This window comes from Balaenoptera borealis (genome assembly GCF_965194805.1).
Source record: "Balaenoptera borealis genome assembly, chromosome: 13".
NCBI classification, from domain to species: domain Eukaryota; kingdom Metazoa; phylum Chordata; class Mammalia; order Artiodactyla; family Balaenopteridae; genus Balaenoptera; species Balaenoptera borealis.
This window is the reverse complement of record NC_138870.1, coordinates 84,487,904-84,502,932: the sequence shown is the minus strand read 5'-3', so window position 1 is coordinate 84,502,932 and position 15,029 is coordinate 84,487,904. Positions and strand designations below refer to the sequence as shown.

The following is a 15,029-nucleotide window of genomic DNA, read 5'->3' as shown; positions in this document are numbered from 1 at the left end:
TCATCACTATGGAGATGAGAACTTAACTTACAGTACTCAATAGCATGTGCACGTGTCCAGTTCATCCAAAGATGGAAGCAAACTGTTAAGATATGGATTGAAAAGAACAGGGCTTTGTTTTCATTGCTTGAAATTATCTGACATGTCAGAAGACCATTTCTACATACTCTGACCCTGCTTGAGGCGTTTGATGCACATTCTGTACGTTTTCATATCTGGAGCCTTGGAGTGACCTCAAGTGTCAAGAGTCAGATAAAAATCAAGAAAAGCTGAAAGGTTTTATGTTGCTCCTGAAGGATTTGTCCCATAGGTTGGTAGAGGGTATAATGATGATCAATTTGTGGAGTAGCTGTGTTTAAGTCTTGTTTGCTATACACAAGATTGTATTGGCCCAAGAAACTCAGACTTACAGTTTATTTAGGTATAATCTTAAATATGTGAGAGCTTAGGAAACATAGTATTCTCACTAATGAACGTCCAGGTTATTTGAAAGTTCTGTGGAAAACCTATTTTGTTTATATTTGTTCTAAAATGTACTAATCCAATTTGATATATTAGTACAAATAGCATAACAAAGGAAATTAAATCTTTGGTAATTGGGGCTCTCATATTGTCTCAGAGCATTCATTCTGGGTATGAATTCTCACATACAGAATTTAAAATATAGACAAGTTAGTATAGGAGATGGAATTGAGTATATATTAGACTAAGACCAAGGATCTATATATTTTCTTTTTTGGGAATAAATATGTGATAAGATTTAAAACTTTTTCAAGACATCTCTTAAAGGTATTTAGAAATTCTTGTATTTTATACAACAGCCTTAAGTTTATCAAGGTTTTAATATAGGCCCTCTTTTTGAATTTAAAGATTATCATTGAGAAACAAGAGGCGTGCAGTGCAAAAAGTTGGAATGAAGTAGAACGTTAGCTCAAAGCTCGAGCTTATAAACATCAAAGTTTATTATTTTTTTAATTAACTTTTTAGTTGGAAGGTCTGAGTCTGGCTTATTTATAATCTTTCAGGTGTGTGTGGATGTTCTATGGATATGTGGATATGTGCCTAAGGCAGTCAAATATATTTATATGTATACTAAATTTCTATTCTGAACCTCCTTGTTTAAAAAAGATGTATCCACATTCATTCTGTTTAGGAAAGGAGACATGCATTGGAGATTTTTTTCCCCATGCTCCTATTATAATTAATTCTTTTTTCTTTTTGATAATGGGGAACTGAGATGGTATAGGTAAATGAAATCTATAGACCTTGAATCTTATTTTTGTTATAAATATCATATCTTCCCCTACTAAATATTTATAAGGTCTAATAACATGCAGGAAATTTAAAAATAATTTGAGTTAATTTACAGTATTTTCTCATTTCTTTTCCATCCTTTGCCAGAGGTATTCCTGAGCAACATAGTGTGCTAGTCACCTTTAACTATTGGCTTTCCCCAAAAGACACCAGTGCCCTCGCAGTTCTCTCTAATGGAGATAGCCCATCTTCCATGCATTTCACTCATGGTAGAAATCTCAGTCATTGTTTTGTTCTTATCCTATTCATATGGATACCATCTCCCATAGGTTTGTTTTTTGTTTTTGTTTTTGGCTGTGTTGGGTCTTCGTTTCTGTGCGAGGGCTTTCTCTAGTTGTGGCAAGCGGGGGCCACTCTTCATCGCGGTGCGAGGGCCTCTCACTATCGCGGCCTCTCTTGTTACGGAGCACAGGCTCCAGACGCGCAGGCTCAGTAATCGTGGCTCACGGGCCCAGTTGCTCCGTGGCATGTGGGATCTTCCCAAACCAGGGCTCGAACCCGTGTCCCCTGCATTGGCAAGCAGATTCTCAACACTGCGCCACCAGGGAAGCTCTCCCATAGGTTTTTATTTTAGACATGTCTACTTGAGTTTCCTCCCTCTTCTCTACCTCTGTATATCCACTAGTTCAGATTTCTTTGTTTCTTCCCTAGGTTGTTAAAGCAGACTACTAACCTGACTCCCTGCAACCAATTTGTTCACTCTCTTCACCTTCCAACTGTCTTTAGAAAGGGCTCTCATTATAAAATACTGACCCCAGGGACTTCCCTGGTGGTCCAGTGGTTAAGAATCCTCCTTCCAATGCAGGGGACGCATGTTCGATCCCTGGTCAGGGATCTAAGATCCCACATGCCATGGGGCAACTAAGCCCACGCACTCTGGAGCCTGTGTGCCACAATGAAAGATCCCACATGCTGCAACTAAGACTCCATGCAGCCAAATAAATATTTTTAAAAATAATTTAAAAATAAAAATTATAAAAAAAATAATAAAACACTGAGCCGATCCAGAAGCATGCTTAGTATCTTTCTGATAACCCTCTAGGTCCACGGTGCTTATAGAATAAAGGCTAAGCTTCTTGGCATGTTATAAGGCTGTTCACAATCTGGAGCAAACCTATCTTTTCTCCTTCATATTTTATTGTTTTTAAAAAAATTTTCCTTGAAAAATACTTGATAATTTTGACTATTCAAACAATTCAGAGGCGACTAATTATTTTTGCATGCATTTTTCTATGTTAATGCAAATGTTTAACATCAGTATAATGGGAATAATAACAGTCTCTGTCTTATAGTTGTGTGGATATAAATGAGTCAATGTATGTAAAGCATTTAGGATATTGACACACTCACACAATATTATGCAGCTTGCTTTTTTCATTTAATATGTTTTCAAGGTCAGTACATATAGATCAAACTTACTTGTTTTAATAGTTGCATAATATTCCATGGTGTAGATAAATCCTAATTAATTTTTCCCTTTTTGGTGGGCATTCATGAGCTTTCTCTTTTTTACTATTAAAATTTTACAGTAAATATTTTTGTGCCTGTAGTCTTCATATTAATACTTTCATTTCATAGGCATCTAGAGGAATTTGCAGGAAAAAGATTGTGAAATTAAGTCATTATGGGATCTATGTACCACCAATTATAAACAATACTAAAAAAAAAAAGTGATTCTAGTGCCAGAATAGAGAAATTGGTGAATACGAGAGAACCCCTAGAAACAGACCAACAGTACATACAGGCATACCTTCAAGATATTGTCAGTTCGGTTCCAGACCACTGCAGTAAAGCATATATCGCAATAAAGCAAGTCACATGAACTGTTTTTGTTTCCCAGTGCATATAGAAGTTATGTTTATACTGTAGTCTGTTAAGTGTACAATACCATTATGTTAAAAAAGCAATGTACATACCTTAATTGAAAAATTCTTTATTACTAAAAAATCATAACCATCATCTGAGCCTTTAGCAAGTTGTAATCTTTTTGCTGGTGGAGGGTCTTACTTCTGTATTGATAGCTGCTGACTGATCTGGGTGGTGGTTGCTGAAGTTTAGGGCAGCTGTGGCAATGTCTTAAAATAAGACGACAATGAAGTTTGCCCCATCGATGAACTCTTCCTTCCATGAAAGATTTCTTTGTAGCAGGGAGTGTTGTCTCATAGCATTTTACCCATCTTGTAACCTCTTTCAAAATTGGAGTCAGTCCTCTCAAACCCTGTTGCTGTTTTATCAACTAAGTTTATGTGATATTCTAAATTCTTTGTTATCATTTCAACATTCTTCACAGTGCCTTCACCAGGAATAGATTCTGTCTCAAGAAACCACTTTTGTTGCTCATTCATAAGAAGCAACTCTTCATCTGTTCAAGGTATATCACGAGATGGCAGCAGTTTGGTCACATCTTTGGTTTCTACTTCTAATTCTAGTTCTCTTGCTACTTCCACCACATCTGCAGTTATTTCCTCCATGAAGTCTTGAGCTCCTCAAAGTCATCCATGAGGGTTGGAATCGACTTCTTCCAAATTCCTGTTAGTATTTTGACCTCTTCCCATGAATCACAAATGTTCTTAATGTCATTCAGAAAGGTGAATCCTTTCCAGAAGGTTTTCTTTTTTTTTCTTTAACATCTTTATTGGGGTATAATTGCTTTACAATGGTGTGTTAGTTTCCTCTTTATAACAAAGTGAATCAGCTATACATATACATATATCCCCATATCTCCTCCCTCTTGCATCTAAGTCAGAAGGTTTTCAATTGACTTTGCCCAGATCCATCAGAGGAATCATTATCTATGGCAGATTTAGCCTTATGAAATGTATCTTAAATAATAAGACTTGAAAGCTGAAGTTACTTCTTGATATGTGGGCTGTAGAATGGATGTTGTGTTAGCAGGTGTGAAAACAACATTAATCTTATTGTACATCTCCATCAGAGTTCTTGGGTGACCAGGTGTATTGTTCATTGAGCAGTAATATTTGGAAAGGAATCTTTTTTTCTGGGCAGTCAGTCTCAACAGTGGGCTTAAAATATTCAATAGACCATGTTGTAAAGAGATGTGCTATCATCCAGGCTTTCTTGTTCCATTTATAGAACATAGACAGAGTAGATTTAGCATAAGTCTTAAGGGCCCTAGGATTTTCAGAATGGTAAATGAGCATTGGCTTCAATTTATTTTTAATTAATTAATTAATTTTAAAAAATTGAAGTATAGTTGATTTACAGTTGGCTTAAAGTCACCAGGTGCATTAGTTCCTAACAAGGGAGTCAGCCTGTCCTTTGAAGCTTTGAAGCCAGATGTAGACTTCTCCTCTCTATCTATGAAAGTCCTAGATGGCATAGTCTTCTAAAGTAAGACTGTTTTGTCTACACTGAAAATCTGTTGTTTAGTGCAGCTACTTTCATTAGTTATTTTAGTTAGATCTTCTGGATAGCTTGCTATAGCTTCTACATTAGCACTTGCGGCTTCATCTTGCACTTGTGTGTGTGTGTGTGTGTTGGTTTTTAAAATTTATGTATCTATCTATCTATCTATCTATCTATCTATCTATCTATCTATCTATCTTACTGGAATCTTAGTTCCCCGACCAGGGAACAAACCTGGGCCCCCTGTAGTGGGAGTGCAGAGTCCTAACCGCTGGACTGCCAGGGAATTCCCTCATCTTGCACTTTTATGTGATGGAGATAGAGTCTTTCCTTAAACCTCATGAACCAACCTCTGCTGGCTTCAAACTTTTCTTCTGCAGCTTTTTCACCACCCTCTCAGCCTTCATAGAATTGAAGAGAGTTAGGGTCTTGCTCTGCATTAGGTTTTTGCTTAAGAGAATGTTGTGGCTCATTTGATCTTCTATCCAGACCACTAAAACTTTCTTCTTATCAGCGATAAGCCTGTTTCACTTTTTTATCATTTATGTGTTCATTGGAGTTGCACTTTTAATTTCCTCCAAAAACTTTTCCCTTGCATTCACAATGTGGCTAACTGTTTAGTGCAACAGGCCTAGATTTTAACCTATCTTGGCTTTTGACATGTCTTCTTCCTAAGCTTAATCGTTTCTAGCTTTTGATTTAAAGTGAGAGATGTGTGATTCTTTCTTTCACTTGAACTCTTAGAGGCCACTGTAGGGTTATTAATTGTTCTCATTTCAATACAGTGTCTTGGGGAAGAGGGAGGCCCCAGGAAAGGGAGAGAGGTGGAGAATGGCGGTCAGTGGAGCCGTCAGAACATGTACAACATTCATCAAGTTCACTGTCTTATGTGGACATATTTCTTGATGCCCCCAAACAATTCATAGATCACCATAACAAATATAGTAATAAATAAGAATTTGAAATATTGTGAGAATTACTAAAATGAATTGCAGAGACATGAATTGAGCAAATGCTGTTGGAAAACAGTGAAGATAGACTTGTTCAACTCAGAGTTGCAACAAATCTTCAGTTAAAAAGAAAAGCAAGTCCGTTCTCTACATCTGCGTCTTTATGCCTGCCCTGCCACTAGGACACAGTGGGGGAAGGGGAAGCTGGGACAAACCGAGAGAGTAGCATTGACATATATACACTACCAAATGTAAAATAGCTAGTGGGAAGCTACTGCATAGCACAGGGAGATCAGCTCGATGCTTTGTGACCACCTAGAAGGGTGGGATAGGGAGGGTGAGAGAGAGGCTCAAGAGGGAGGGGATATGGGGATATATGTATACATATTGCTGATTCACTTTGTTGTACAGCAGAAACTAATGCAATATTGTAAAGCAATTATACTCCAATAAAGATGTAAAAAACAAAAATCAGTATCTGCAAAACACAGTAAATTGAAGTGCAATAAAATGGGGTATACCTGTATAAAAATTTAGTTTAAGATAAAGTTGACACTTGAAAGAAGCAGGAAGAGGAAAAATGATTCAATAAAAAAAATCCTGAAAAAGTGTTTTAATTATTGAGAGGAAAAAAAAGTTCAGTTCCTTACCTCATACGATTTAGCTCCCCTGCCCTCATCTGGGCCTGTTGCCTCTAATCCAGAGACTATGTGTTTTATTCATTTCAGGGAATAAATCTCCCATTATGCTGTTTCAAAAAGAAGAAGCAATCTGAGAACCTGACTGATTTAGATTTTCAACGAATGTTGTTGGATATTTGAATATTTCATTCCTTTTTATTGCTGAGTAGCATTCCATTGTATGAACATATCACAAGTTTTTAAATCGATTTACCTGTTAATAGACATTTGGGTTATTTCAGTTTGGGGCTAGTATAAATAAAGCTGCTATGTATATTTATGTATAAGTCTTTGTATAGAAACATGCTGTCATTTCTCTTGACTACATATCTAGAGTGGAATGGCTGGATTGTATTGTTCAGTGTTTGAGAGTTGTAGTTGATTTACATCCCTGTCAACATTGGTATGTGAAGTATTCTTAATCAGCACCATTGTAATAGATACGAGTAGTATCTCATGATCTTAATTTGCATTTCTCTCAAGACAAATGATGTTGAGCACCTTTTCATATTCTTACTTGCCATGTGTATATCTTCTTTGTTGAAGTATCTGTTCAAATCCTTTGCCCATTTTTTTTTTAGGTCATTGATTTTATCTATTATGGATCAAAGAATAGAAAAGAAAATGTGATTTGCAAAATTTTTCTCCCAGTCCCCATTTCCTTTTCATTCTCTTAACAGTGTCTTTGAAGACCAGAAGCTCATAATTTTGTTAAAGTCCAATTTGTCAAATTTTCTTGTGTGGGTTGTGCTTTGGTATTATAACCTAGAAAATTTTTTGCTTAATCCAAGGTCACAAAAATTTCCCTGTACATTTTCTTGTAGAAGTTTTATGGTTTTAGGTTTTGCTTTTAGAGCTATGATTTATTTTTAAGTGACTTTTTTTATATGGTGTGGTGAGGATATACAGTTTTGTTTTGGATATGGTATGGCCTAAGCATATCCATTTGTTCCAACACAATTTTTTGATAAGACTGTTCATTCTTTAATGAATTGCTGTTGCACCTGTGTCAAAATCACTTGCATATATGTGTAGGTGGACTTTCTATTCCTCTATTCTCTTCAAATGATCTATCTTTAATACCATACAATGTCTTGTTTACTATAGTTTTATCATAGTCTTGAAATCAGGTAGTGTAAGTATCCAACTTTGTTCTTCTTTTTCAGAGTTGCTTTGGCTATCCTAGGTCCTTTGTATTTCCATATGAATTTTAGAATTAGTGAATTTCTACAAAAAAAGCTTGCTGGGAGTCTGATTGCATTGTATTGAATCTAAAGATAAATCTGTGGAAAATTAACATAATAAAAATATTCAGTCTTCTGATTCATGAACTTGGTATTATCTCACCATTTGTTTAGGTTCTCTTTAACTTCTCACAGCAGTATTTTGTAGTTTTTAGTGTACAACTTTGCACATATTTTGTCAAATTTATTCTTAAGTATTTAATATTTTTCTTGATATTGTAAATGATATTTAAAAATTTTTGATTTCTGATTGTTGTTTGCTAACATATAGAAATATAGTTGACTTTTACCTATTGAGATGTTTCTTGCAAACTTGCTAAACACACTTTTTTGGTTGTGGGTTTTTTTTTTTTTTTTGGTTTAAGGTTTTCCTTTTTTTAAAACATTTTATTTTGAAATAATTTTAGATTTATAGAAGTATTATGAAGAAAGGTCAGAGAGTTCCCTATATTTTTTACACAGCTTCCTCTAATTAAACAATTTTAATTTTAGGAGCTGTTTTTGTAAATTTCATAGGATTTTTTACGTACGTGACTATGTTGTCTTCAAGTAAAGATAGATTTTCTTCTTTCCTTACAATCTGGATGTCTTTTATTTCTTTTTCTTGTCACTACATTTCTAGCTACTACATTGGCTAAAACCTCCGCTACAAAAAATTTTTTTTGACTGCGTATATTATAGTTATTGGTGGTACATGACAAGGTAGGGCTCTCTGAGCCCCTCCCATTCTTTAAGTGGTCTGGGATTGAAACTGTATTGAGAATGGGAGATTCTCAGTGTGTTGGGGGATTGAGTTGGGGCAAGGACTCCCCAGCAGCTGAGCATATCTTTGTTCCTCTCATGTTCTCACTGTGGCTGGTGGCCCAGAGGGCTTTTACTCCTTGGAGGCCATGTGGATCATCAGTCCACTGCCCTATTACTGTAGCCAAATTCATGGTCCTACCAGGAAATGAGCTTGGCAAAGTGGTTATTGAGGGCAATGCAAACCACTGTATCAAGGGTGGAAGAGTGGGTGTCACTGGTAAAGTTGCAGGAGACAGCAAGATTTTCAGTGTAGCCCAGGATGCTCTTTAGTGGGCCCTCTGATGCCTGCTTCACCACCTTTTTGGTATCATTATATTTGCAACTTTCTCCAGATGGCAAGTCAGATCTATGACCATTATACTGTTGGTGGGGACACAGAAGGCCATGCCAGTATGCTTCCCGTTCACCTCAGGGATGACCTTGCCAACAGTCTTGGCAGTGCTAGTAGATGCCAAAATGATGTTTTGGGAAACCCTGTGGCTGTCACTGTATAGTTTCCCAGAGGGGCCATAAATTTTCAGTCTTCTGGGTGGCAGTGATGGCATTGACTGTGGTCATGAGTCCCTCTACGATGCCAAAGTTGTCATGGTTACCTTGGCCAGGGGTACCAAGCAGTTGATGGTGCAGGAGGCATTGCTGACAATCTTGAGGGAGTTGACATACTTCTCATGGTTTATGCCCATCACAAACATGGGGGTTTCAGCAAAAGGGGCAGAGATGATGACCCTTTTGGCTCCACCCTTCAAGTGAACCCTAGCTTACTCCAAGGTAGTGAAGACATGAGTGGACTCCACCATGTATCCAGCAGCAGCATCACCCCATTTGACATTGGCAGGATCTCATTACTGGAAGATGGAGATGGACTTTTCATTGATGACAAGCTTCCCATTTTCAACCTTGACTGTGCCATCAAACTTGCCATGGGTAGAATCACATTGGAACATGTAGACCATGAAGTTGAGGTCTATGAAGGGTCATTGACAGCAAAGTTTTTCACTTTGCCAGAGTTAAAAGCAGCCCTGGTGACCAGATATCTGATACAGACAAATCCATTTACTCCAATCTTCACTGTTATGTCTTAGGGATGCAGCTGGCACTGCACAGGAAAATCAGCTGTCTGGTGAATGAAGAGAAGCAGAGAGCCTCCAGAAACATGTTGAGTAGAAGTGGGAAACAGACATAACTTGCCCTGTTCTTGATCTTAAGGGGAATGCGTTCAGTCTTTCATCATTAAGATTATGTTAGCTATAAGTTTTTTGTAGATATCTTTTATAGGTTGATGAAGTTTCCTTCTATTCCCAGTTTACTAACAGTTTTTATAAGGAAATGATGTTGGAGTTTGGCAAGTACTATTTCTATATCTGTTGAGATAATAATGATTTTTCTGTTTTAGTTTGTTAATATCATAATTTTTGAATGTTAAAACAAATTTGCATTCCTGAAATAAACTCCATTTCATCATAGTGTAGTGTTCTTTTCATATATTGTTGGATTCAACTTGCTAGAATTTTGCCGAGAATTTTTGCTTCTGTATTCATGAGTGATATATTGATCTGTAGTTCTTTCTTGTCATATGTCTTTGGTGTCATAGAATATTAGGCAGTATTTGTGCCTCTTCAATATTTTGGAATGATTTTTGTAGAATTGATATTATTTCTTCCTTAAATATCTGGCATAATTCCCCATTGAAGCCACCTGGATCTGGATGGTTTTTTGTTTTGTTTTGTGGGGAATGTTTTGTAACCACAAGTTCAAGTTCAGTTTCCTTAATAGATGTAGGGCTATTCAGGTTATCCTATTTTTAAAAATGAGTTTTGGTAGTTTGTGTTTTTCAAGAAACTTGCCCATTTCATCTAAGTTTTTTAATTTATTACTATAAAATTATTAAAAATATTCTCCTACTGTTCATATTTTTAGAATATGGAGTGATATTACCTCTCTGCTCCTGATTTGGTAATTTGTATCTTCTATTTTTATCCTTATCAGTTTGCCAATAGTTTTTTAAATTTTATAGAGTATTTTAAAAATCACTTTTTGATTTCATTGATTGTCTCTATTGTTATCCTGTTTTCTTTTTCACTGGTTTCCTTTCTTCTGCTTACTTTGGGGTTAATATGCTCTTCTTTTCCTGTTTCTTAAAATGGAAGCTGAGGTCATCAATGTGGAACCTTTCTCTGATCTATCAGTGTCATTTTAATATTATAAATTTTTCTTTAGGTACTACTTTAGTTGCATCCCCAAAGTTTTGATATTTTGTGTTTTCTTTCTCTTTCAGTTGTAAATACATTCCAAAATCTTTTTGATATCTTCTTTGACTTATGTGTTATTCAGTTTCTAATATTTGTGGATATTAAAGATACCTTTTGGTGAATGATTTTTAATTTAATTTAATTGGAGTCAGAGAACATAGTTTTGTGATTTGAATCTTTTATTTAAAAATTTTTTTAACATCTTTATTGGAGTATAATTGTTTTACAATGGTGTGTTAGTTTCTGCTTTATAACAAAGTGAATCAGCTATACATATACATATATCGCAATATCTCCTCCCTCTTGCGTCTCCCTCCCACCCTCCCTATTCCACTCCTCTAGGTGGTCACAAAGCACCGAGCTGATCTGCCTGTGCTATGCGGCTGCTTCCCACTAGCTATCTGTTTTACATTTGGTAGTATATATAAGTCCATGCCACTCTCTCATTTCACCCAGCATACGCTTCCCCCTCCCCGTGTACTCAAGTCCATTCTCTATGTCTGTGTCTTTATTCCTGTCCTGCCCCTAGGTTCTTCAGAACCTTTTTTTTTTTTTTTTAGATTCCATATATATGTGCTAGCATATGGTATTTGTTTTTCTGTTTCTGACTTACTTCACTCTGTATGACAGATTCTAGGTCCATCCACCTCACTACAAATAACTCAATTTCATTTATTTTTATGGCTGAGTAATATTCCATTGTATATATATGCCACATCCTCTTTAGCCATTCATCTGTCAATGGACACTTAGGTTGCTTCCATGTCCTGGCTATTGTAAATAGAGCTGCAGTGAACATTGTTGTACATAACTCTTTTTGAAATATGGTTTTCTCAGGGTATATGCCCAGTAGTGAGATTGCTGGGTCCTATGGTAGTTCTATTTTTAGTTTTTTAAGGAACCTCCATACTGTTCTCCATAGTGGCTGTATCAATTTACATTCCCACCAACAGTGCAAGAAGGTTCCCTTTTCTCCACACCCTCTCCAACATTTACTGTTTGTAAATTTTTTGATGATGGCCATTCTGACCGGTGTGAGGTGATACCTCATTGTAGTTTTGATTTCCATTTCTCTAATGATTAGTGATGTTGAGCAATCTTTCATGTGTTTGTTGGCAATCTGTATATCTTCTTTGGAGAAATGTCTATCTAGGTTTACTACCCATTTTTGGATTGGGTTGTTTGTTTGTTTTATATTGAGCTGCATGAGCTGCATGTGCTGCTTGTATATTTTGGAGATTAATCCTTTGTCAGTTGCTTCGTTGGCAAATATTTTCTCCCATTCTGAGGGTTTTCTTTTTGTCCTGTGTATGGTTTCCTTTGCTTTGCAAAAGTTTTTAAGTTTCATTAGGTCCCATTTGTTTATTTTTGTTTTTATTTCCATTTCTTTAGGAGGTGGGTCAAAAAGGATCTTGCTGTGATTTATGTCATAGAGTGTTCTGCCTATGTTTTCCTCTAAGAGTTTGATAGTGTCTGGCCTTACATTTAGGTCTTTAATCCATTTTGAGTTTATTTTTGTGTATGGTGTTAGGGAGTGTTCTAATTTCATTCTTTTACATGTAACTTTCCAGTTTTCCCAGCACCACTTATTGAAGAGGCTGTCTTTTCTCCATTGTATATTCTTGCCTCCTTTATCAAAAATAAGGTGACCATATGTGCATGGGTTTATCTCTGGGCTTTCTATCCTGTTCCATTGATCTATATTTCTGTTTATGTGCCAATACCATACTGTCTTGATTACTGTAGCTTTGTAGTATAGTCTGAAGTCCAGGAGCCTGATTCCTCCAGCTTCATTTTTCTTTCTCAAGATTGCTTTTGCTATTCGGGGTCTTTTGTGTTTCCATACATATTGTGCAATTTTTTGTTTTAGTTCTGTGAAAAATGCCATTGGTAGTTTGATAGGGATTGCATTGAATCTGTAGATTGCTTTGGGTAGTATAGTCATTTTCACAATGTTGATTCTTCCAATCCAAGAACGTGGTATATCTCTCCATCTGTTGGTATCATCTTTAATTTCTTTCATCAGTGTCTTATAGTTTTCTGCATACAGGTCTTTTCTCTCCTTAGGTAGGTTTATTCCTAGGTATTTTATTCTTTTTGTTGCAGTGGTAAATGGGAGTGTTTCCTTAATTTCTCTTTCAGATTTTTCGTCATTAATGCATAGGAATGCAAGAGATGTCTGTGCATTAATTTTGTATCCTACTACTTTACCAAATTCATTGATTAGCTCTAGTAGTTTTCAGGTAACATCTTTAGGATTCTCTATGTATAGTATCATGTCATCTGCAAACAGTGACAATTTTACTTCTTCTTTTCCGATTTGGATTCCTTTTATTTCTTTTTCTTCTCTGATTGCTGTGGCTAAAACTTCCAAAACTATGTTGAATAATAGTGGTGAGAGTGGACAGCCTTGTCTTGTTCCTGATCTTAGTGGAAATGGTTTCAGTTTTTCACCATTGAGAATGATGTTGACTGTGTGTTTCTCATGTATGGCCTTTATTATGTTGAGGTAAGTTCCCTATGTGCCTGCTTTCTGGAGCGTTTTTATCATAAGTGGGTGTTGAATTTTGTCGAAAGCTTTTTCTGCATCTATTGAGATGATCATATGATTTTTCTCCTTCAATTTGTTAATATGGTTTATCACATTGATTGATTTGCGTACATTGAAGAATCCTTGCATTCCTGGGATAGACCCTACTTGATCATGGTGTATGATCCTTTGAATGTGCTGTTGAATTCTGTTTGTTAGTATTTTGTTGAGGATTTTTGCATCTATGTTCATCAGTGATAGTGGTCTGTAGTTTTCTTTTTTCTGCCATCTTTGTCTGGTTTTGGTATCAGGATGATGGTGGCCTCGTAGAATGAGTTTGGGAGTGTTCCTCCCTCTTCTATATTTTGGAAGAGTTTGAGAAGGATAGGTGTTAGGTCTTCTTTAAATGTTTGATAGAATTCACCTGTGAAGCCATCTGGTTCTGGGCTTTTGTTTGTTGGAAGATTTTTAATCACAGTTTCAATTTCAGTGCTTATGATTGGTCTGTTCATATTTTCTATTTCTTCCTGGTTCAGTCTCGGCAGGTTGTGCATTTCTAAGAATCTGTCCATTTCTTCCAGGTTGTCCATTTTATTGGCATAGAGTTGCTTGTAGTAATCTCTCATGATCGTTTGTATTTCTGCAGTGTCAGTGGTTACTTCTCCTTTTTCATTTCTAATTCTACTGATTTGAGTCTTCTTTTTTTTCTTGATGAATCTGGCTAATGGTTTGTCAATTTTGTTTATCTTCACAGAGAACCAGCTTTTAGTTCTTTTGATCTTTGCTATTGTTTTCTTCATTTATTTTTCATTTATTTCTAATGTGGTCTTTATCATTTCTTTCCTTTTGCTAACTTCGGGGGTTTTTTTGTTCTTCCTTGTCTAGTTGCTTTAGGTGTAAGGTTAGGTTGTTTATTTGAGACGTTTCTTGTTTCTTGAGGATTGTATTGCTATAAACTTCCCTCTTAGAACTGCTTTTGCTGCATCCCATAGGTCTTGGGTCGTCGTGTTTTCATTGTCATTTGTTTCTAGGTATTTTTTGATTTCCCCTTTGATTTCTTCAGTGATTTCTTGGTTATTAAGTACTGTATTGTTTAGCCTCCATGTGTTTGTGTTTTTTCCAGACTTTTTCATGTAATTGATATCTAGTCTCATAGCATTGTGGTCAGAAAAGATACTTGATACGATTTCAATTTTCTTAACTTTACCAAGGCTTGATTTGTGACCCAAGATATGATCTATCCTGGAGAATATTCCATGAGCACTTGAGAAGAAAATGTATTCTGTTGTTTTTGGATGGAATGTCCTATAAATATCAATTAAGTCTATCTTATTTAATGTGTCATTTAAATCTTGTGTTTCCTCATTTATTTTCATTTTGGATGATCTGTCCATTGGTGACAGTGGGGTTTTAAAAGTCCCCTAGTGTGATTGTGTTACTGTTGATTTCCCCTTTTATGGCTGTTAGCATTTGCCTTATGTATTGAGGTGCTTCTATGTTGGGTGCATAAATATTTACAATTGTTATATCTTCTTCTTGGATTGATCCCTTGATCATTATGTAGTGTCCTTCTTTGTCTCTTGTAATGGTCTTTATTTTAAAGTCCGTTTTGTCTGATATGAGAATTGCCACTCCAGCTTTCTTTTGATTTCCATTTGCATGGAATATCTTATTCCATCCCCTCACTTTCAGTCTGTATGTGTCCCTAGGTCTGAAGTGAGTCTCTCATAGACAGCATATATATATGGGTCTTGTTTTTGTATCCATTCAGCCAGTCTGTGTCTTTTGGTTGGAGCATTTAATCCATTTACATTTAAGGTAATTATCGATATGTATGTTCCTATTACCATTTTCTTAATTGTTTTGGGTTTGTTATTATAGGTCTTTTCTTT

At 36.0% G+C, this 15,029-nt stretch overlaps 1 protein-coding gene and 1 pseudogene across 14 annotated transcripts in view; one reads left to right on the top strand and one right to left on the bottom strand.

Annotated features, from left to right (window-relative positions):
* ANKS1B (ankyrin repeat and sterile alpha motif domain containing 1B) overlaps window positions 1–15,029 on the top strand; it is a 1,131,483-nt gene that overhangs the window by 154,547 nt on the left and 961,907 nt on the right. The gene's annotated exons all lie outside the window — the stretch shown is intronic.
* On the bottom strand, window positions 1,585–14,071 carry LOC309608930 (glyceraldehyde-3-phosphate dehydrogenase pseudogene; annotated as a pseudogene). Its single transcript has one exon. The product of its transcript is annotated as a glyceraldehyde-3-phosphate dehydrogenase pseudogene (transcript).